Source organism: Jaculus jaculus, chromosome 1 (genome assembly GCF_020740685.1).
Source record: "Jaculus jaculus isolate mJacJac1 chromosome 1, mJacJac1.mat.Y.cur, whole genome shotgun sequence".
Classification (NCBI taxonomy): Eukaryota; Metazoa; Chordata; class Mammalia; order Rodentia; family Dipodidae; genus Jaculus; species Jaculus jaculus.
The window spans coordinates 309,619,315-309,641,764 of record NC_059102.1 but is presented as its reverse complement, the minus strand read 5'-3'; the positions used below and the strand labels follow the sequence as shown (position 1 = coordinate 309,641,764).

The following is a 22,450-nucleotide window of genomic DNA, read 5'->3' as shown; positions in this document are numbered from 1 at the left end:
AAGGAGCAAGGATCCTGATATATGGAAACTCAGAGCCATATATTGACCAAACATGAACTTGACAAACATGATTAATGCACCATTCCTCTTGGGTGGATGAAGGTTTCACAGGAGGAAATAAAAGGTATCCACTCAGACTTTCCCATTAACTATGCTTGCATTGCTACTGTTATCTTCAAAAGGATTCTTGGCAATAATCTTAAGCCACATATCATTTTCATGACAGTTACTTTCATTGAGCTGAAAGACAAAACTTATCAATCTATGTAGCGCAGCCCAGGTAAGCTGCCACAGGGCACAACGTGCTGAGAACAAGTGACAGGGTACATGCAATACAGTTAACTCATCTCCATCTCATGAGATTGCCACAAATGGCCAATGCCTCAAACGTTTTGACACAAGGTCTTTGTCAGTATCAACCCATACACTAAATACCAAACAGATATTAATTCATTTCTTACATGAGTTTTCTTTACTATGCCTTTTTGAAGATTAGCAATCTGGCATATGGTTAACTAACAGAGCACACATAAAACCACACCCTCATGAAACCTGAGAGAATTCTCTATTACAAAACACTCTAATTAGTTAGAATATGCTCCAGGTGCTTTTTGGCTTCTCTTTTCTCCCTTTGCTGGCCGGCAGCAAGTTATCACAAGGTGTCATCTCCAGGTTCAGCCATTCCCAGATCCTTCCGAGATCTGTTCTGATGGGAATAACTGCACAAAGCCCTGTTGCCATCCCTGGGTGGAGTCTGCAATGCGATGTGAATCTGGGCTGGGTTAAACTTTAGTCACCTGCATACTTTCCCACTCTGTGTATGCAAATACCCTGCCCCCAAATCAATCATACCATGTAGATTTTCACAGTCCTTGAAACTTCGTATTCCACAGCATTGCCTAGCTAAATCTTTACCCAAGACTTGAATCAATCCCTAGCTTGTCCTCTTAAGTTCTACTAAGGTAAAACTACACCTCTGGATGTAACGTTCTGGCTTCCACATCCGTGCCGCTTGGCACTCCATGCATTCATTCAATGAGTAGATGTCCGTGCCTGCTCCAGGCAGTTCTGCAAACTGGAACACATCAGCAACTGTAGTCACGCAGCTCCACATGATGACGGCCATCTTCAATTGTATCTTCAATTGTAACCACCACGGTTGCTCCTGAGTGATCCTGCCTTGTTTTCCCCCCATAGTTATTCAGCAATATAAATTGTCTACAAATAGATAAAAGCATGAGTGCTATGTGGAGCTTTGATACCATCAGTACCAAGAATGTGCCTAAGGTCTCTGATATTCGCTTGAGATTAACCAAGTCCATCTTGATTTAAGTGAAGTCACTTTGTCCTGACAAATTTTCAGGCCCTCAACTTCCCAAATTAAAGATCCACTGGTCTAGGTCCCACAAAGGAGTACATTTCTGTCACAAGGTTGCAAATAAATTGCATGCTTTTCAGTCCTGGATTTTATATCACTTATGTCCTTTCTTTGATCACTTCACAGTACTGTCTCATAGTGCCACATGATAAGCTGTGACCAATTACTCCAGAGAAATTTGAAAGCCAGCCAAGAGACTGGCAAGTTGGAAAAGAGAAAGAAACTTCAGAGGCAATTCTTGTGCTTGCCTTCCAACTCTGTGGAGAGGGGAAATCTGGATATTAAGTTCTTGTTCCCCATCAAATAAGTACAACCTCTTGGGTTGAAGCAGCTGGTTACTAAAGGCATTCATCCCTCTGAGGTAAGGAAAAGTGTTCTCTGACCACTGCAGTGGGCGGTTTGGATGACAATCAATGCCAAACTGACTATGAAGGAATGGGTGAAAAAAATAGGAGAAACAAAATGCTCTTCTTTTTCCTCTCCCCTCTCTCTTCTCTTCTCTAACCGGGATGGCTGAAAAGGTGGATGACAAGAATTCCAAGCTAGGAATTCTAACTTTGACTTTATTAACCAGTTAGAAAGAACTAGAAGAGTAACTGAGACAAGATTTATCTCATGAACAGAACTGGAATCCCTACATGGAAGGGGATGAGAAAGGACTTGACATTGAAGCAAAAGAGAACAGGCACACACACACACACACATACACACACACTTTCGAGCCTTGATTTTTCACTTGACCATTAATGTAACATAAGGTATAGAATATTCACAACCAGTAGCAAGGACCTCCTGTTTAATCATCTCTGGTCATTCAAGAATGTACTGGTTCAGAATTGCCAGATGCTGCAAAGATCTTTAAACCATTTTCTTGTAAACATCAAACTGCTTAGATAACAAGATTCTGAGATCTTCAAGGGGATGGTACTTCTCTGGAAGGAAATGAAACTGGGAAAATAAATTCTAATACTGCTTGTATAGTCCTTAGGCACTGTCTTCATGATGCCTACCAGATCCAAGGAAATCATTTCCTTATAAATCAGACCATTTGTGGCATGAGAGAGACATGACCAAATGAGAGAACTCTAGCAGGGCATTTGTCCTCATGGCAAAGCATTGAGGAAGCCCAGAGAGTATCCCTCTCCTTCCTGAACCTTATTGTTGGAGAGAATGTTCATTATATGGATAAAGTTATTGCAAAGCTGGGAAAGCCTAAGCATGATTGCAACAGGGTCTGCCTTGTCACAAAAGCTGACAAGGAAAAAAAGGAAAGAAAAAGAAAAAGGGAAATGAAATAAAAGAAATGAGCCGCTGGTTAAAATAACAAAAGGCAGATAGGGCATGATTTGCTTTATGCTGACACCCACAGAGAAAAGATAAGATGGATTTAAAAAACAAAATCCTCATGCAGGGCTGGAGAGATGGCTTAGCAATTAAGCACTTTCCTGTGAAGCCTAAGGGCCCCAGTTCAAGGCTCAATTCCCCAGGATCCACATTAGCCAGATGCACAAGGGGTGCACACATCTGGAATTTGTTTGCAGTGGCTAGAAGCCCTGGTGCACCCACTCTCCTCTCTCTCTCTCTCTCTCTCTCTCTCTCTCTCTCTCTCTCTCTCTCTCTCCCTCTTTCTCTGCTGTCACTCTCAAATAAATAAACAAAAATAAATTTAAAAAAAATCCTCATGACGTCTTGGTAGCTTTGTGAAGGGAGCATAAGCCTGGATGACAGCTCCAAAACTTCCTGTCTGCACTTCTCATAGAGGAAGACACTGTGGTTGCCAGTTATAAAAAGTGCATTCTTCCCAACCCCCAAGATTGGGTTGGGGACCAACGTTACATCAACAAAAGATATTGAGTGGCTGAAGAGATGGCTTAATAGTTAAGGCACTTGCCTGCAAAGACAAAAGACCCAGGTTCGATTCCCCATTTCCCACATAAGCCAGATGCACAAGGTGGCACATGTATCTGGAGATCGTTTTCAGTAGCTACAGGCCCTGGTGCTCTCTCTCTCTCATAAATAAATAAAATAAAATAAACTTTAAAAATAAATAAATAAAAGATACTAAGGTTTAACAGAGGCCTCATGTGGGAATCACTACTTTCTGGTCCTCCATGAAATGCAGAAGATAATCAGAGCAAAGCATGTCGTAGACCTCCAAGCATGAGCAGAAGACTAGCTGAGTAAAACAGCTATGACTGAACTGAAGAATTGGGAAAGTAGCACCCACTCCACATGTAGTACTTAGTTCTCTCTCTCTTACTCACTTTCGCTCTTGTTGAGGATTGTTCTATCAGGAAAGCCATTGGAGATCTCTGTCAGGATATGTCAACCCGAATTTCAAGTACTCAACTTGGTGTGGAGGAAGAAAGCAAATGAGACCCCATTAGGCTTTCTATCTCTAGGTAAGTACATAATGGGCAGTTCATGCTGTTAAGTGGACATGCTGAGATTAGAGGCAGCAGATAAGAATTAGAGTAGGTTGGAGTTTTACAGTGTAACCATAATACTTTTCATGGTCCTGCATGGAAGATTTAAAAAGCTGTATGAACAGTAAAGAATTATTTTATACTACAGGGAGCTAAATAAGGTAATATCCCTGCTGGTGCTGCAGTGTCAAACATTGCTCAAGTAGTAGAGAATAAAATCAAACCCCACCTTGGCTTTGTCTATGCTGCTTTAGATTCAGCTAATATCCTTTTTGGCATACCTTTAAAGTTCCCTTGAAAAACCAGGGCCCCTTCACGTTGAAAGGGACGGCACTCTACACGGCACATGTTGCCTCAGGGATGTATACAGAGGTCTAGTATCTGTCATGCATGGTGGCTCAATACTTCGCTCTTTGCCCAGTCCCTGATGTTATCTGTTCTATTACAACAGTACTATGCAAACTGATGAAGATTGCAATCTCTTACGGGATGCAGTAGAGTGGCTGCTGACTCACCTGTGCTTGAGAGGCATTGAGGGCCCCAGGGTTGTCTTTCCAGTTCCTATGAGGGGTTTGGTTGTGTTAGACCTCTTTAGTTACAGGCAGTGTGCTAGGTAAAGCACAAACATTACCCCACATGTTGAAGGATATGTAGGCTTTTGTAGGACTCCTGAGCTAGTGGCAGGCTCATTTAGCTCTAGGCCTAGCCCCACCACAATCAGCTCATTATGAAGGTAGCCACACAGGACTGGAATGTTCCCGGGGGGGGGGGGGGGGGGGCATTTGTAAAGGCTGAGAACCCAGACATAGACTCTACTCCTCTACATGTTCCTGTACAAGATATGTTTCTGCAATTACACATTGTCAGTTCAGCACATGGCATTAGTAGGGCTCTTTTGCAAAAACAAGGAAACAGACAATTCTAAGTGTTTAACTACAGCTCTAGAAGGAGATTGAAGCCAGAGATTCTCTTTTAGGACAGTAGTTTCTATCAGTGTACAATGCTCTACCACAAACAGAGCCACTGACCAAAAACACTGGTCACAATATAAATGAAATGAGTGGGACTGGAGAGATGGCTCAGCAGTTAAGAGCACTTGCCACTTACGAATGAAGGCCTCAAACCGGGTGTGGTGGCACATGCCTTTAATTCCAGCACTCAGGAGGCAGAGGAAGGTGGATCACCGGGAGTTCGAGGCTACCCTGAGACTACATAGTGAATTCCAGGTCAGCCTGAGCTAAAGTGAGACCCTACCTCAAAAAAAAAAGAATGAGGGCCCCTTGAGCCAGAGACTGCCAAGTTTAACTCCCTAGAAACCACATGGAAAGCTCAGCCATCAGGTATATCTGTAACCCCAGATTGCAGGGAGCAAAGACTGGAGAATCAATGGGAAAGACAGCAGTTACCAGCTGAGGGAATGATCCCATCTCAAGGAAATATATGGATGAGTCATAGAGAGGGTACTCAATGTTCTCTGGCCTCCTCCACACCCATGCACATGGGACCTACACATCTGCACACCATGTGTACACATCATGCACACAACACACCACACACACACACAAAGGAGTGGCAGCCTATTTAACTAGCTTTAGTTTGCTATTGATGGATCTCTATTCCAAGTAAGAAGGATGCATATTTATAAGACACCCAAAGTTCCCATTTCTGAAACAGAATACATCTTCCTCCTTTCCTAATCCCCAAAGCTACCATGTACTACACTGCAAGTCACATTGCTATAAATTGAAAAATTAGGGCTGGAGAGATGGCTTAGCGGTTAAGCGCTTGCCTGTGAAGCCTAAGGACCCTGGTTCGAGGCTCAGTTCCCCAGGTCCTACGTTAGCCAGATGCACAAGGGGGCGCACGCGTCTGGAGTTCGTTTGCAGTGGCTGGTAGCCCTGGCGTGCCCATTCTCTCTCTCTCTCTCTCTCTCTCTCTCTCTGCCTCATTCTCTGTCTGTTGCTCTCAAATAAATGAATAAAAATAAAACCAAAAAAATATAAATAAATAAATAAATAAATAATTGAAAAATTAGATGCCATTTTAGTTTAGTTTAGTTTAGTTTAGTTTAGTTTAGTTTAGTTTAGTTTAGTTTAGTTTAGTTTAGACAGAGAAAGGGAGAATGGGTGCACCAGGGCCTGTAGTCCCTGTAAACCAACTCTGAACACATGAGCCACCTTGTGCATATGCTTTACATTACTACTGGGGAATTGAACCTGGTACCTTTGGCTTTGCAGGCAAGTACCCTAACCACTAAGCCATCTTTCCAGCCTGAAAAAATAAAATCTTGAGAACAGGTACTGTACCTAATTTGTGCTTCTATCTTAACACTCCAAATTGCCAGTATCTGGAATATTACAGAGTCCAAAAAGTAACCTTTGAGTGAAATAGAAATCCTACCAATTAATATAGTGTCTGACATATGTAGAAACTCAAAATATTATTTTTCTTTCCTTATAAGATATATTTTTGATACAAAGTAATAGATTAATAGGAGTAATTGATCATTTACATGCTAAAGAAGCAATATATCTTCCCATGAGCACAGAGTTGTATGAAAGAATAAAATACGTGAATATTGGGTTCACTAGGAGGACTTGCCCTCAAAGGAAGAAGACTGAAACTCATCCGGCCCCTTGCTAAGACAAGAAGTTACAGCAGAGAGCAGAACCAGAGCCTGCCTGGAGAGCCTGCCAGCATCCCAGCACTCAGTTTGCTAAATATCTGGCAGAAATTTTTTCATACCTTAAGGGCTTCCAGCTGACCTGTCCCTGTTACTACTCAAGGTAGTGAATTTTTCCATGGCTCCCATAAGTCTGTGAGCTCCATCTGCTGCTGCAGACACAGTTGACCTGGGTACTGCAGGAGCTATGCTCATTGATAGTCCCTTCTATATCTGCTCCAACTTGAGTGACAGATTCACTCAGTGGCCTGATAAAATTCCCCTGGCCATGTTCTCCCTCCATGGTAGTCTCTCTTTACAGTTTCTCTCCTGGTTTATGGAGAAAAATCAGCATCACTCTATACACAAAGCTTATGTGTGTGTACCTATACCCTGTTCATAGGAAATATGCAAATAAATATGTATGCAGTTAAGCACATCTTAACATCTAATGTATAAGTAAGGGGAGATTTGAAAAGATTATTAAAAGGCTCTGGATTCTAATAATTAGTAGGATCTATACATACCCAGTATCCTGAAAAACTGAGCCTACTTTAGCAATAATTTAAGCCCTTCAAGGAATTGTAATAATATCAGGTGAATTCAGGAAAAGATGGTTGAAACACTTAAATCCACAGGAGTAATTTCATGACATGACATCAACATGATTAGAGGAGACTTAGGCTGAAAGTTATAGTCAAACAGTGAGAGTACCATGAGCAAGGGCATCTCAAAGTATAACCCTTATATTAAGCCATAATCTTAATAAAGCTACCTACTGAGTAAAATAGTGACTAGAATATTGACTTCTTAATGATGTTTTCCTGAACCAAAGGCTTACCTTTTCCTCTTGAATCATGTAAAATTGACTCCCAAGAGAAGCATGGTGGCATGTGTCTGTAGTCTCTGTTATTCAGGAGACTGATGTGGGAGCCTACTTGAATTCAGGAGTTAAGCCTAGGTTAGGTAACAAAGTGAGACCCTTTCTCAAAAAGAGGAGAGAAAGAGAAGAGAGAGAGAGGGAAAAAAAAAAGTCTATCACAGTGGTAGACTACTTGCCTAACATGTACAAGGCCCTGGATATAGCTCCCAACACCATTAAAAAAAAAAAAACAGATTCCTGGGCTGGAGAGATGACTGAGTGGCTAAGGCACTTGCTCTCCAGGTCCCACATAAGCCAGATGCATAGTGATGCCAGTGTGCAAGGTCACACATGTGCTCAAGGTGGCACACACATCTAGAGTTCGATTGCAGTGGCTGGAGGCCCTGGCACACCAATTCTCTTTCTCTCTCTCTCTCTCTTATAAAAAATGTCAGCATGGGATTTTCCCCTCACACCGCGCTCTCCGCAACTCGGGAAACGTGAGGGGAGAGCGGCAGCGAGCAACGGAGGGAGGAGCAGACCGCGAGGTAGAAGCACACGTGGAGAAGCGATACAACCAGAGCAGCCACGGCTCCCTCCCCTCCCCAACCGCCTGAACCCAGCTCCAGCGAACACAGCAGCGGCCCGGGACCCGGCCACGCCAACTTGGGCTGACAGTGGGACCCAAGCAGGAGCAGAATTCGGCAGCAACTTCAGCGGCTCCAGCACCGGTACCAGTGGCCCCAGCAGCAGCGGACCCAGGAGCGGCAGCGGTGGCAGATCCCGCAGCAGCGGCTTCGGGGTGAGCAGCAGCGGTGGACACAGCAACGGCAGCTTCAGCAGCGGTGGGGGCTCCGGGGGTGCCAGCTACAACAGCTGCAGAGGCGGCAGCAGCGGCTCAGTTTGCCCCGTAGGAAAAGCAAGTGCCCAGCTCCAGAAATCAGAACAGCAGCCCGACGACCCAGGCAGCAACTTGACTGAGACCACAATCACCCAAGGTAACTGGGATTGCACCAGGGAAGGGTCTCACTTGGTCACAAGCTGACTTGGATACCTCAACAGACCAGAAATCTAAACCTCTTTGTTGATACAGGATCTGGTCATTATAATAACTACTCTTGCATACATACTCGGGGCTGTTTTTGATGGAATGGGTACAGTGTTTAGTTAAATTTTAGAATCTACCAGTATATTATTCCACTCAGCCTGCTTGAATACTCCTATAGCAGGGAAACTCAACCCCTAAGAACATCTTTGTAGATACTCTGAGAGTCTTAAGAGCCACACCTAATACCTTAAGGTCCTACCCTGAAAATATATTACATCAAATCAATTGATACAGCTAAGAATACACAGCTAGCTAGAAAATCCAAGCATTAACTTAATCCAAGATGCAAAAATATATACATTATAACACAAGAAACACTAAAAAGCAAGACGATATAAATCCACCTAAAAGTATTAATGCATCAGAAATGTCCTCCAGTGAGAAAGAGTTAGAGGAAATGCCTGAGAAAGAGTTCAAAAGAATAATTATAAATATGTTCAAAGAGGTCAAAGAACACATGAAAACAATCAAAGAAGAAATCAAAGAGGAAATCAAAGGAATCAAAGAAGAGGCAGGACACCAATTTAATGAAATAAAGAAGGCAATACAAGACATAAATAGAGAAATAGAAATAATAAAGAAAAACCAGTCAGAATTACTAGCAATGAAGAACACAGTTAATGAAATAAAAAACTCTGTAGAAAATCTCACCAGTAGGATGGATGAGGGAGAGGACAGAATATCTAAGCTAGAAGATCAGGTGGCAGACCTAATGCAGGCCAACAAAGAGAAAGACAAACTGATAGAAAAGTATGAGTGGGAATTTCAAGATATTCGGGACACTATGAAAAGATCCAATATAAGAATTCAGGGCATAGTAGAAGGAGAAGAATTCCACTCCAGAGGCATAGTAGGCATCTTCAACAAAATCATAGAGGAAAATTTTCCCCAAATTGGGAAAGAGGTGCCAATACAGATACAGGAAGCCTTTAGAACCCCAGCCAGACAAAACCCAGAAAGAAACTCTCCTCGCCACATTATACTCAAACTTCCAAACACACAAACCAAAGAAAAAATATTGAAAGCAGTTAGAGAGAAAAATCAAGTTACCTACAAAAGCAAGCCCATCAGGATTACAGCAGATTATTCAACACAAACTTTTAAAGCCAGAAGGGCCTGGAGTGATATATTCCAAGTTCTGAAAGATAACAACTGTCAACCAAGGTTACTTTATCCTGCAAAATTATCCATCCAAATAGATGGAGAAATAAAGACATTCCATGACAAAAGCAGGTTAAAGGAATATCTGAAGACAAAACCAGCTCTACAGAAAATACTTGATAGAATCCTCCATGCTGAACAAAAGGAAAAGCACACATATAAGGAACCTAGAAAAAACCAGCCATACTCAAATACCAGTTAACAGAAGAGAGCACAGGTAGAACAAGTAACACACACACACACACACACAAATGGCAAACATAAATACACACCTTTCAATAATATCTCTTAATATCAACGGTCTCAATGCCCCAACGAAAAGACATAGATTTGCAGACTGGGTTAAAAAGCAGGATCCTACAATTTGTTGTCTTCAAGAAACTCACCTTTCTACAAAGGATAGACATTATCTTAGGGTGAAAGGTTGGAAGACGGTGTTTCAAGCAAATGGGCCTAGAAAACAAGCAGGGGTTGCTATCCTAATATCAGACAGGGTGGACTTTAGTCCGAAGTTAGTCAAAAAAGATAAGGAAGGTCACTTTATATTGATTAAGGGCACACTACAACAGGAGGACATTACAATCCTAAACATATATGCACCTAACATGGGGGCTCCCAAATTCGTCAAACAAACACTATTAGAACTAAGGTCACAGATAACACCAAACACGGTGGTGGTGGGTGACTTTAACACCCCACTCTCATCAATTGACAGGTCATCCAGGGAAAGAATAAACAGAGAGGCATCTGGACTAAATGAGGTCATAGAAGGAATGGACCTAACAGATATATACAGGACATTTCATCCAAAGGCTGCAGAATATACATTCTTTTCAGCAGCACATGGAACATTCTCTAAAATAGACCATATATTAGGACACAAAGCAAATCTTAACAAATTCAGGAAAATTGAAATAATTCCTTGCATTCTATCTGACCACAATGGAATTAAACTACAAATCAGTAGCAAGAAAGGCTATAGAGCATACACAAAATCATGGAAACTAAACAATACACTACTAAATGATGAGTGGGTCAATGAAGAAATCAAAAAGGAAATCAAAAAATTTATAGAGTCAAATGATAATGAGAACACAACATACCAAAATCTCTGGGACACAATGAAGGCAGTTCTAAGAGGTAAATTTATAGCCTTAAGTGCCTATATTAAGAAATTAGAAAGGTCGCAAGTAAACGACCTAATGCTTCGCCTTAAAGCCTTGGAAAAAGAAGAACAAGGCAAACCAAAAAGTAGTAGACGGGAAGAAATAATAAAGATTAGGGCAGAAATTAATGAAATAGAAACAAAAAGAACAATCCAAAGAATTAATGAAACAAAGAGTTGGTTCTTTGAAAGGATAAACAAGATTGATAAACCCTTAGCAAATCTGACCAAAAGAAAGAGAGAAGAGACACAAATTAATAAAATCAGAGATGAACAAGGTAACATCACAACAGATTCCAGAGAAATTCAAAAAATTATAGGGACATACTATAAAAGCATATACTCCACAAAGTATGAAAATCTGAAAGAAATGGATGATTTCCTTGATCTATATGACCTACCTAAATTAAATCAAAATGAGATTAATCACTTAAATAGACCTATAACAAACATGGAGATCCGAGCAGTTATCAATAATCTCCCAACTAAAAAAAGCCCAGGCCCGGATGGATTCACTGCTGAATTTTACCAGACTTTTAAGGAAGAGCTAACACCATTGCTTCTTAAGCTTTTCCAGGAAATAGAAAAAGAAGGAATCCTACCAAACTCCTTCTATGAGGCCAGCATCACCCTGATACCAAAGCCAGGCAAAGATAGAACAAAAAAAGAAAATTACAGACCAATCTCCCTCATGAACATAGATGCAAAAATTCTCAACAAAATATTGGCAAACAGAATACAAGAGTATATCAAAAAGATCATTCACCCTGACCAAGTAGGCTTTATCCCAGAGATGCAGGGATGGTTCAATATACACAAATCTATAAATGTAATACATTACATAAATGGGTTGAAGGACAAAAATCACATGATCATCTCATTAGATGCAGAGAAAGCATTTGACAAAATCCAACATCCCTTCATGATAAAAGTCCTACAGAGACTGGGAATAGAAGGAACATATCTCAATATAATAAAGGCTATTTATGACAAGCCTACAGCCAACATATTACTAAATGGGGAAAAACTGGAAGCTTTTCCACTAAAATCAGGAACAAGACAAGGGTGTCCACTGTCTCCACTTCTATTTAATATAGTTTTGGAAGTCTTAGCCATAGCAATAAGGCAAGAGACACACATAAAAGGGATACAAATTGGAAAGGAAGAAATCAAGTTATCATTATTTGCAGATGACATGATTCTATACATCAAGGACCCTAAAGACTCTACTAGCAAGCTGTTAGAGCTGATCAAAACCTACAGCAATGTAGCAGGATACAAAATAAATACACAGAAATCAGTAGCCTTCGTATATGCTAACAACAAACACACAGAGGATGAAATCAGAGAATCACTCCCATTCACAATTGCATCAAAAAAAATAAAATACCTTGGAATAAACCTAACTAAGGAAGTAAAGAATCTATACAATGAGAACTTTAAGACACTCAAGCGAGAAATTGCAGAAGACACTAGAAAGTGGAGAAACATCCCTTGTTCCTGGCTTGGAAGAATCAATATCGTGAAAATGGCAATCTTACCTAAAGCAATCTACACATTTAATGCAATCCCTATCAAAATTCCAAAGGCTTTCTTCATGGAAATAGAAAAAACAATCCAAAAATTCATTTGGAATCATAAAAAACCTCGAATATCTAAAATAATACTGAGCAACAAAAAAGAGGCTGGTGGTATCACCATACCTGATTTTAACCTATACTACAGAGCCATAGTAACAAAAACAGCATGGTACTGGCACAAAAACAGACATGTAGATCAGTGGAACAGAATAGAGGACCCAGATGTAAGCCCAAGTAGCTATAGCCACCTGATATTCGATAAAAATGCCAAAAATACTCATTGGAGAAGAGACAGCCTCTTCAGCAAATGGTGTTTTGAAAACTGGATAAATATCTGCAGAAGGATGAAAATAGATTCTTCTCTCTCGCCATGCACAAGAATTAAGTCCAAATGGATTAAAGACCTTAACATCAGACCGGAAACTTTGAAACTGCTAGAGGAAAAAGTAGGGGAAACCCTTCAACATATTGGTCTTGGCAAAGACTTTCTGAATACAACCCCAATTGCTCAGGCAATAAAACCACAGATTAACCATTGGGACCTAATGAAATTACAAAGATTTTGCACCACAAAGGACACAGTGAAAAAAGCAAAGAGGCAACCTACGGAATGGGAAAAAATCTTCGCCAGCTATATATCTGATAAAGGATTAATATCTAGGATATACAAAGAACTCAAAAAGTTAACTAATAAGGAATCAAACAAGCCAATCAAAAAATGGGCTAAGGAGCTAAATAGAGAGTTCTCAAATGAAGAAATACGAATGGCATATAAGCACCAAAAAAAATGTTCTACGTCACTAGTCATCAGGGAAATGCAGATTAAAACTACATTGAGATTCCATCTCACTCCTGTCAGATTGGCCTCCATCATGAAAACAAATGATCATAAATGTTGGCGGGGATGTGGAAAAAAAGGAACCCTTCTGCACTGCTGGTGGGAATGCAATCTGGTCCAGCCATTGTGGAAAACAGTGTGGAGGTTCCTAAAGCAGCTAGAGATTGATCTACCATATGACCCAGCTATAGCACTCCTAGGCATATATCCAAAGGACTCATCTCATTTCCTTAGAAGTACATGCTCAACCATGTTTATTGCTGCTCAATTTATAATAGCTGGGAAATGGAACCAGCCTAGATGTCCCTCAACAGATGAGTGGATAATGAAGATGTGGTACATTTATACAATGGAGTTCTACTCAGCGGTAAAGAAAAATGAAGTTATGAAATTTGCAGAAAAATGGATGGACCTGGAAAGTATTATACTAAGTCAGGTAACCCAGGCCCAGAAAGCCAAGCGCCACATGTTCTCCCTCATATGGGGATCCTAGCTACAGATGACTGGGCTTCTGTGTGAGAATGAAAATACTTAGTAGCAGAGGCCAGTAAGTTGAAAAGGAGACATAAAGGGTGGAGAAAGGAAGGGAGGAGGATACTTAATAGGTTGATATTGTATATATGTAATTACAATGATTGTAATGGGGAGGTAATATGATTGAGAATGGAATTTCAAACGGGAAAGTGTGGGGGTGGGGAGGGAGGGAATTACCATGGGATATATTTTATAATCATGGAAAATGTTAATAAAAATTAAAAAAAAAAAAAAAAAAACCAGAAAGGGGGCTGGAGAGATGGCTTAGCGGTTAAGCACTTGCCTGTGAAGAAAAAAAAAAAAAATGTCAGCATGTTGGGCTTGCCTCAAAAAAAAAAAAAAAATAGATTCCCATGATAAAAACATCAAAGCATTTGACATAGGTGTGGAGGACAAAATAGTACTCTGTGTATGTTGCCTAAGTTCCTAAGGCAAAAATAGTAGAAATAATTGAAAAAGCACAAATTTGCTAAAGCAACTGGCAAGAGCAGATATAAAACTGTTCTTTGAGAACATAAATTATGTACATTACCACATCTGAAGAAAAATCACCACTAAAGATAAGGTCATAATAAAAGATTGAAAACCAGATACAAACTTGGAAATGATACAAGATTAGACAATGTCAATAGACACAAAAACAGGACAAATAGCTCTCCCATGTGTTTGATATAACAAGGAATTTATAATATACAAAAGTGGAATCAATTTTTAAAATACAGATATCAAATAATATAAAATTTAAGTTACTAAAGAAACTAAAAGGAATATGAACCATGAAAAATAATCATAAAAATAACAGAATTTCTAGAAGTGAAAAAGTCATAGAAACTAGATTAGTTTGATGTTTATCAAAATGACTAAAAAAAAAAAGTATGAAATTTCCAACACATAAAAATGGTGTACAGGGGACTTCTGGATAAGATGGTGGCATAGTAGCCACACCAAAGAAGCCTAAGGAGGAAATAAGCAGAAAGGCAGCAAAATCCACTCTTCTGCCAAACAGTGAAGGTGTGTAAGGAATTATCAACCTCAGCAGAGAAGCAGGAAAGACCCTGAGCTTCTCGCAATCACAGAAGCAGGCAGAGTCAGATCTTTCAGTGGTGCCAGCCACCAGACTCCGTCTGGGCCACAGGAGAAGCCAGGTGAAGGGATTTTCCGCTCACACCAGCTTCCTCCCAAACTCAAGAAACCTGAAGAGAAGATGGCAGGTAGCAAGTGAGTATCTTGCGAGGAAGAGGGTCGTAGGGACCAGCTCCACAGCTCCACTTCAACTTCAGGCACTCTTCACAGCCTCCTCTTCCCCAACTGCCAGTGCAGGCAACCACTGAACACCTGGGAAAGGGAGATCAGCTACACAGACCCAGCACAGGTGATCAGAGCAGTGGACCCACTGACCCAGCCAGCCCAGCAGAGTCCCCAGTGTGGTAAAGAGGGACCCAAGCAGGCATGCAGCACAGCTGAGACCAAAGCCATCCCAAAAGGTAAAAGGGCCTATTTGTACCAGGTCAGTACCCACCACAAATCCTGGTACCTAGGTGCTAATTGCACCTTCCTTTCAGGGCAGGTTATGTGTTAGATTTGATTGATGATCAGTTTTACCACTCTTAAGTAAGTTATATTTTGGGGTTGTTCTTTGTTGCTTCCTGACTTATAGTGCCTTTGTCTTCTGTCATTTGTTGGAGGCAGGGTCGCACTCAGCCCCAGGCTGACCTAGAACCCTTTACAGACCAGAAATCTCAGCCTCCCAGTTGACAGGATTAAGGGTGTGGAGCAAAACACACCCTTAGGGACTTTGACTTTGTTAGATTATCTCTTTGCTTTAATACCCACTCTTGCATAAATACTCTGTGCTGGTTTTGATTGAATATGTATATTGTTTAGTTGAGTTTTAGAATTTGCCTGTATTTTGCTTACATAGTAGGCAAACCCAACACCAATGATCACTTCTGCTGTTACTCTGGGAGCCATTTCAAAGCCACACCTGGCCCCTTAAGATCCTGCCCTGAAGATACATAAGGTCAGATTTACACAGCTAAGAACACTGCAGATAATTAGAAAACCCAGCATCAAATTAACCCAAGATAGAAAAATCTCTGCCTTATAACACAAATACAAAAAAGTCAAGACAATATAATTGCACCAAAAATCATAAATCCTACTGCGGCATGAGGGGCTGAAGCATGACATGTCTTGGGGGTGGCAGCACCTCTGGACACCAAGAAGCGGGTACACTCCCCCAGCGGCCTGCCCATGGAGCCAGAGCACCCCGCCTTCGGAAGCCCGTTTGGCCTGGAGAAGCTGCCCTGGATCCCGGACAAGGAGTGTCCAAGATGTATGGAGTGCGATGCCAAGTTTGACTTTATCACCAGAAAACACCACTGCCGCCGGTGTGGGAAGTGCTTCTGCGACAGGTGTTGCAGCCAGAAGGTGCCCCTTCCGCATCTGTGCTTGGTGGACCCCCTGAGGCAATGTGCCAAGTGCGCCCTGGTACCCCACAGGGAGGCCAAGTTCTATGACAAGCAGCTCAAGGTGCTCTTAAGTGGAGCCACCTTCCTTGTAGCTTTTGGAAATTCAGAGATGCTTGATTCTGGGTGGGGACAGCCTCGATGAAATTGAGATTGCACACATCTGTATCGTGAAGATTCTCGCAGAAGGCTTCGCTCCTGGAGGCAGCGCTACAGCCACAGGCGTGTTCCTGCAGCGCACAGTACCGGGTGCAGAGAGTCGCCCCGCTGAGGCTGACGGCTGGAGAGGAGGCAGGTGGCAGAGGAGGCAGGCAGGAGCAGGGCACACACAAGGCTGCCGAGCTCCTCTATGAATCTCGATTCCAGTAACTCCAAATGAGCCAAGAGCGCATCACATTACCAGCTGCTTGTCCCTGCCCGAGTACTGAGGGCCTGGAAATGCAATTCAAGTACCTGGAAGCAGAGTATCCAGAAACAAAGTGTTCACTTACCTAGTGCAGTATGGACACAGCTTATTAACACCTTAAACATCTTCATGCTTTCACTTGCGGGTTAGCTCAGCACTGACTGGGGATAAAAGAAGCTGAGCTACACTACCATAAGCCAGTTTTAATGAATCCAGAACCACGTTTTTATGAGTTCCCAGGTTTGTGAGAAGATTCTGGTCTTCATGTTCCTTAGTTCTCCCACAGAACCAATCTGGGTGGTGATCATTGAGGCCTCGGGCCTTCGGGAGTCAGTTTACTACTGTGCCTGCCATAGCCTGTGTATAGACTGTCCATTCACTTTGTTGCTATTTGGGTGCAAGGAGCAATGCTTTGATACTTCACTAAGGGGAAGGTGCCAGCTGTTTTTTTTTCTACCTTTCACTTACTATTTCACTCTGATAAGATGACTGTATAGCAATTTGTATATAAAGTGTATGATTAAAACCTATTTTGAAAGTACAAAAAAAAAAATCCAACAGAAATGACCTCCAGTGAGACTGATTTAGACAAAATGCCTGAAAAAGATTTCAAAAGAATGATTATAACTATGTTCAAAGAAACCAAAGAAGAAATCAAAGATGAAAACAAACTCCTAAGGGAGAACATGGGAAACCAACTTAATGAAATAAGGAGATCATGGCATGAATAAGGAAATAGAAATACTGAAGAAAACCAATCATAAAGATTAGAAATGAAAACACAAATGAAAGCTCTGTAGAAATTATAACAAATAGAATGGATGAAGACAACAGAATCTCTAAACTAGAAGACCAGGTGGCAGACCTAATATAGTCTAACAAAGAGAAAGACAAGCTAATAAGTAGGTATAAATGGGAATTTTGAGATATTCATGAAAGTATGAAAATAAGAATTCAGGTTATAGTAGAAGAACATCACTTGAAAAGCATAATAACTGATTCAACAAAATCATACAAGTAGATTTCCCCTAAATTGGGAAAGAGATGCCAATGCACATACAGGAAGCTTATAGAACAACAAACAGACAATACCTGGAAAGAAGTTCTCCTCTCTGTATTATAACTAAACTACCAACTACCAAACCCAAGAAAATATGTTGAAAACAGATAGAGAGAAAAAGTAAGTCACTTATAAAAGCAAGCCCATCACAATAACAACAGATAACTCAACACAAACTTTAAAAGCCAGAAGGGCTTGGAATGATGTATTCCAGGTTCTGAAAGGTAACAAAATTACTTTATCCAGCAAAGCTATCCATCCAAATTAATGGAGAAATAAGGACATTCCTCAAAAAATCAGGCTAAAGGAATATATGACCACTAAGCCAGCTCTAAAGAAAATACTTGAAGATGTCTTTACACTGTAGAAAAAGGAAAGCACACGCATGAGGAAACAGGAGAAAAAAAAACATATTTCACTAACAATACAAGAGAGTAAAAAGAAAACAGGAAGCACTACAAAACAAGAAGAATGTCAAGAATAAATACATACCTTTCAATAATAACTCTTAATATCAATGACCTCAATGCCCCCAAACCAAATACATAGGCTTGCAGATTGGATTAAAATGCAGGATTGTTCTGTTTCTTGTTTCCAAGAAACTCACCTCTCCATAAAAGACAGACATTATCTTAGGAGGAAAGTATAGAAAATGGTATTTCAAGCAAATGGGCCTAGGAAATAAGCAGGGGTTGCTATCCTAATAATTTACAGGACAGACTTCAAACCAACATTAGTGAGGAAACATAAAGAAGTTCACTTTAGATTGTTCCTTTAATCAGGAACAACTCAAAAGGAAGATGTTGCAATTCTAAACATACGTGCACCTAACATGGGTGCTCCCGATTTCATCAAACAACAGTATGAGACTTAAAGTCACAGATAATACCAAACACAATTGCAGCGTGTGACTTCAATACACCATTCTCATCTATAGGTCATACTGGCAAAAAATAAGCAGAAAAACATCTGGATTAAATGAAGTCATAGAACAACTGGACTTAAGATATCTACAGAACATTTCATCCAAATGCTACGAAATACATTCTTCTCATCAGCACATGGAACATTCTCTAAAATAGACCATATATTAGGGCACAAAGAAAATCTTAACAAATACAGGTGCTGGAAAGATGACTTAGTGGTTAAGGCACTTGCCTACAAAGCCAAAGGACCAAGATTTGAATGATGAATGGGTCATTGAAGGGTTTCACTCTAGACCAGGCTAACCTGGAATTCATTTGGTAGTCTCAGGGTGACCTCAAACTCACAGAAATCCTCCTATCTCTGCTTTCCGAGTGCTGGGATTAAAAGCATGTACCACCATGCCTGGCAGATAAAATATTTTAAAGCACTCAATATACACATAGGAAGAACAATTATTTTCAAAGAAATAATAATTAGAATGACAGAGACAGGAAAATGTCTTCAGAATGTTAAGAGCACTGAACCTAGAAATTCTATATACCACTTGACTATAATTTGAGATGGTAAAATGAAGACTATTCAGCTTTTTGTTTTACTGGTCTATGCAACTTACTGGCTCACTAAAGGAAATATAAAAGCATAATCTTCAGTGTAAAGGAAACAGAACCAGAATGGTTAGGTAAGGAATGACAATGCAAAAAATACTAACCAACAGATATTCTTAAAGAATATTTAATTATGTAAAATTAATAGTAATTACAATTTGGAGATGAGTTTGAAAATATCATGATGAAATACCAAACACCAGTAACTCCAAGTTTTAAATGAATTATGAACAGAAGCAGTGATGAAAAAGTATTCTGAAGATCTTACATTATTCATTGGTCATTAAAACTAATCAAGTATTCATGTCAAAATTTAGTAGGGATCATTAAAAGACTGGGCATGTACATGTACATGTGACTTCCAAACCACTTCAAGGAAAGAAGATAGTGAAAAACAAAATGGAATCTAATTGAAAGGTCATGTTGTGTTTTAGTTATTTTTCTTGTTGCTGTGACCAAATACTTGGCCAGAAACAATATAAATGAAAAAGGGTTTACTCTGTCTCACAGCATGAAGGCATACAATCTACCATGGCAGGGAAAGCCTGGGGGCAGGTGGCTCCAGTGATGGTAGGAACATGCAACAGGATATGGAATTCTCCACATCTCCATGGAGCTTGCTACCCTCTGCATGATTCAGGAAACTGACAGTGGAATGCCACTTCTCAGCTGGCTCTTTCTTCTTTTCCATTTGGATTCAGCCCAGTTTCACAAACCAAGGATGGTGCCACCCACATTCAAGGAATACCTTCTGCCTTCAGTTAAACTTCTCTGAGAACACCTTCAATGACATAACCACAAGATGTGTCTCCTACATGATTCCAAAGCCAGTCAACAATTAAAGTTAGCCATTGTAAAGAGAGAAAATAGAATTAAGAGAAGACAAGGTAAAATAGGAAGCACAAAAAAAAGAGACAGCAATGAATCGCCAATATCTTAGTAAGCTTAGAAACTACAATTTTAGCAAACCACAAAAAATATCTCAAAAACATAAAACCTAATTAAAAACTGGTGTAAAATAATGCCTAGTGTGAGATAACAGGTAAAGTTGACAAGCACACAATAATATAAATTGCTAAGTGTACATGCATGTGTAACAATAGTATTTTATGTGCGTAAGAATGATGTTTACCACTTCTAGGACATTAGAGTTTTTGAAGAGGTAAGTATATTAGCCAGATATTATGTCACTATAAAAAATACTTAACATAATTAACTAAAAGGAAAAATATTTACTTCAAATCATAGCTTCAGATGTTTCAGTACATAGTCCTTGGCTCCAGGGGCTCTGGGCCCATAGTGAGGCAGAATATTATAACATGGCAGTATCCTGTAGTAGAGGCTGTTAAACTCCTAATAAATAGGAGGTAGTATGGGGGGTGGAGAGAGACCAGAAAGATACCGCCTTCCATTGAATGTACCCACCCAGTAACCTATTTCTTCTAGCTAGAATTGACCTTCTAAAGTTTCTTCCACCTCCCAAACTAAACACAGCAGGGGACCAAATCCTCAGCAATGAGCTTATGGGGTTACAACACATTCAGAACATAATGGAAGAAAAAAAGAGTAAGAAGTGATAGTAAAGCTTTAGTTGTCTCAGTGTTTTATTTCCTCAAAAAACATTCCAAATCAAACTCAGCAAATGACTGTATGTGTTAACTAGAGCTGCTATATACACACATGCCTTATGTGAGTGCTTCTGAATAATCTGTGGTTCATATCACACATTGAAGATAAAATGTTAATAGAACAGTAAATGAGCACATGAAGTTACTAGGAGTTTAATGCAACTGGCCTGGAGGACTCAACAGCACTGAGTCACAACCAGCCATGATCATGAACTGAAGAAATTCATAATATCCCAGCACACTCATAGCTCAGTTGCCTCTGCACAGAACTGAGAATCTCTGGTTTACATTATTTTCCATACTTTCTCATATATCTAAGCTACTGAAAAGCTCATCAGAAGAGAAAATATACTTCTCAGAGCCCTCAGCAAAATGTGTACAACAAAATAGGATAGGCAGAATCAGGGCTACAGTAAGACTTCTTCCTAAGCAGTATGCAGCAAGAAGGGAGATTTATAATCCTTCAAAGTCTTCACCAGCTGAGCTGAGGCTGTAAGAAGCACTTTGCTATGGTAACATGTGACAACACAGAAGTAGATAAGCCAGAGTGGGAACTGGAGGTGGGGTGTCTCCATGTGGGGGCCATGCTGAAATGCCCACACCCTGGATGCAGACTTGGAGCCAGCAGTGCTTGAGTGGATCTTTAACTAGCTCTTCAATGCAGCTCATTTACATGGACAAATAGAAAGCATTTTGTGGTGCTGATGACAGGGTGAAATTTGAATACCAAAGGAGTTGGAATACAAAAGGTTTAAGGGAAAGGGTAAGATGAGTCTTTTGATCATAGGTCAGAGTAAAGTAATTCACGTTGGTGTTACATTAGTCTACAATTGAAGTGAGCCAGTTTTTGTGGCTCTGGCCACACATATCAAGCAGTAACAGAAGAGATTCCTTCACACCATTCATTCAGCAATCAACGCTTAATAAGGATTTCTAAGTCTGGACTATTTTCATAAATTTTAAGTTTGCTTTTAGAAAGGTAAAATTTAAATATCTTCCTGAGATTATAATTTTATTTGAGCAAATTTTTGTTCCTCCTTGTTGTCTGAGATTATATTTGGAGAAAAAGATTACAATAGCTAACTTGAAGGCAATGAAAATAAATACACCTTACTAAATTCTGATGCTACCTAAACCAGCTAGTAGAAATTGATTTATCCTCATATCAAGAGTTGTTACTTGGTAGCAGAGGCCAGTAAGTTTAAAAAGAAACATAAAGGGAAGAGAAAGGAAGGGAGGATACTTAATAGGTTGATATCGTATATATGTAATTACAATGATTGTAATGGGGAGGTAATATGATGGAGAATGGAATTTCAAAGGGGAAAGTGTGGGGGTGGGGCGGGAGGGAATTACCATGGGATATTTTTTTATAATCTTGGAAAATGTTAATAAAAATTTTTTAAAAAAAGAGTTGTTTTTGTTTTTTTCCTTTATTTTATGAAACAAAAGCTCATGGCACAACAAAGACCTGGAGTGGTTAGAACGAGAATCAATGGCAGGTGTGCCATTAAGAGCTATCTGGAGGAGGTACTGGAACACACGGGACAAGCTTCAGAATTTTAGTTTGTCTGGCTTCCAAATGCCTCAACTTTAAAAGCCATACTTGTAAGGAGAGTAAAAGAGAATGCACACAGGACTT

The 22,450-nt window shown here is 40.2% G+C and overlaps 1 pseudogene; it reads left to right on the top strand.

Moving 5' to 3' along the window:
- The first annotated feature begins 15,916 nt into the window (after nucleotides 1-15,916).
- LOC101599910 lies at nucleotides 15,917-16,551 on the top strand (annotated as a pseudogene).
- The last annotated feature ends 5,899 nt before the right edge of the window (nucleotides 16,552-22,450 follow it).